General features: G+C 36.2%; 1 pseudogene; it reads left to right on the forward strand.

Moving 5' to 3' along the window:
• The first annotated feature begins 238 nt into the window (after positions 1-238).
• Positions 239-1,302, forward strand: LOC137761479 (antizyme inhibitor 1 pseudogene; annotated as a pseudogene).
• Positions 1,303-2,204: the final 902 nt, after the last annotated feature.

Consider the following 2,204-nt stretch of genomic DNA (forward strand, 5'->3'; position numbering starts at 1 on the left):
AACATACCCTGACAGGGAAAAATGCATTTTTTGTGGGAGATCTTGGAAAGATTGTGAAGAAACACAGTCAGTGGCAGAACCTAGTGGCTCAGATAAAGCCATTCTACACGGTAAAGTGCAACTCCACTCCAGCTGTACTTGAGATTTTGGCAGCTCTTGGAAATGGATTTGCTTGTTCCAGTAAAACTGAAATGGCTTTAGTGCAAGAATTGGGTGTATCTCCAGAAAACATCATTTACATAAGTCCTTGCAAGCAAGTGTCTCAGATAAAGTATGCAGCAAAAGTTGGAGTGAATATCATGACATGTGACAATGAAGTCGAATTGAAGAAAATTGCACATAATCACCCAAATGCCAAGGTCTTACTACATATCGCAACAGAAGATAATATTGGAGGTGAAGAGGGTAACAAAGTTTGGCACTACCCTGAAGAACTGTAGGCATCTTTTGGAATGTGCTAAGGAACTTGATGTCCAAATTATTGGGGTTAAATTTCATGTTTCAAGTGCTTGCAAAGAATCTCAAGTATATGTACATGCTCTGTCTGATGCTCGATGTGTATTTGACATGGCTGGAGAATTTGGCTTCACAATGAACATGTTAGACATTGGTGGAGGCTTCACAGGAACCGAATTTCGATTGGAAGAGGTTAATCATGTTATCAGCCCTTTGTTGGATGTCTACTTTCCTGAAGGATCTGACATTAAGATAATTTCTGAACCCGGAAGCTACTATGTGTCTTCTGCATTTACACTTGCAGTTAATATCATTGCAAAGAAAGTTGTTAAAAGTAAGTTTTCCTCTGGAGTAGGAAAAACCGGAAGTGATGAACCAACCTTCATGTATTATATGAACGATGGTGTTTATGGTTCTTTTGCAAGTAAACTGTCTGAGGACTTAAACACCATTCCAGAGGTTCACAAGAAATACAAGGAAGATGAGCTTCTGTTTACAAGCAGCCTTTGGGGTCCGTCCTGTGATGAGCTTGATCAAATTGTGGAAAACTCTTTTCTTCCTGAGCTGAATGTGGGAGATTGGCTTATCTTTGATAACATGGGAGCAGATTCTTTCCACGAACCATCTACTTTTAATGATTTTCAGAGGCCAGCTATTTATTATATGATGTCATACGGTGATTGGTATGAGATGCAAGATTCTGGAATTACTTCAGTCACAATGATGAAGAACTTCTTCTTTGTGCCTTCCTGCATTCAGTTGAGCCAAGAAGACAGCTTTTCCACTGAAGCTTAAGCAAGCATTAACGCTATTTTAGATCTGAAGTTGCAGGTTAAGCTTGTCTGGTCTACATTCCAGTGTGGAAAAAATTTGAACAATCTTATTCAGTTAATTCTCTTGGAAACAAAAACTACTAGTAATAGCTATTTGGGATCAGACAAAATTAGCTCTCATCTATAATTCACTGGGGGTAATTGAGATGAAGATAATGTATCCACATTTAAACTTACCAGTTTGCCCTACCCCTTAAGCGTTTAAAATAAAATATACAACAAAATGGATGACTTAGTGGAGATGGAAGCCCATTAATTGGGTTCCTCATTAAAACGTTTACACACCAGTACACAGTTTTTATACTAAGGATTCGTGTTAAAAAGTCTTGTAAAGTTAATTAATGTCTTTCACCCAGATATATCAAATATCAGTGGAAGACCAGTGTGACTTCATTAGATATGTTTAGTGTATTTAGAATGTGTAAATTTGTGCTTTGAACTGTAGTTTAATAAATGTAAAATTGCATCATAGTATTTGTTGTATTTGACCTAATGTTACCCTTGTATGATTGCAATAAAATTTTGTGTAGATTTTACTGTTTTTTCAGGCTAAAACTTTGGGAAAGGGGCCAGCTAGCAAAGGTAGTTTCGAAAGAGATGTGTATATGGACTGTTTAGAAGGTTATTTTCCTTTATAGCCCATTTTAGTTTAGTTTGGCTCAGTACATTTTTCAGTTATTTAATTAGTAATTTAAGTAAAATGTTTGGTAAATCATTGTGAAGTTGAGATTCATTATGGAGAGTTGATGTGCAGTAAGCATGATGTTTAACAATTTTAACACCAAAAATGTTAATCCTGCATAAACCAATTGTAATAATCAATAGCTGTTTCTGTACAGATAGACTGCATAGAGTACCTTAGTAAATCTTTGAATCACATATCTTTTGGCTGAAATGGAAGATTCTCTTAAGTAC

The sequence above is a fragment of the Eschrichtius robustus genome, chromosome 3 (genome assembly GCF_028021215.1).
Source record: "Eschrichtius robustus isolate mEscRob2 chromosome 3, mEscRob2.pri, whole genome shotgun sequence".
In the NCBI taxonomy this organism is placed as follows: domain Eukaryota; kingdom Metazoa; phylum Chordata; class Mammalia; order Artiodactyla; family Eschrichtiidae; genus Eschrichtius; species Eschrichtius robustus.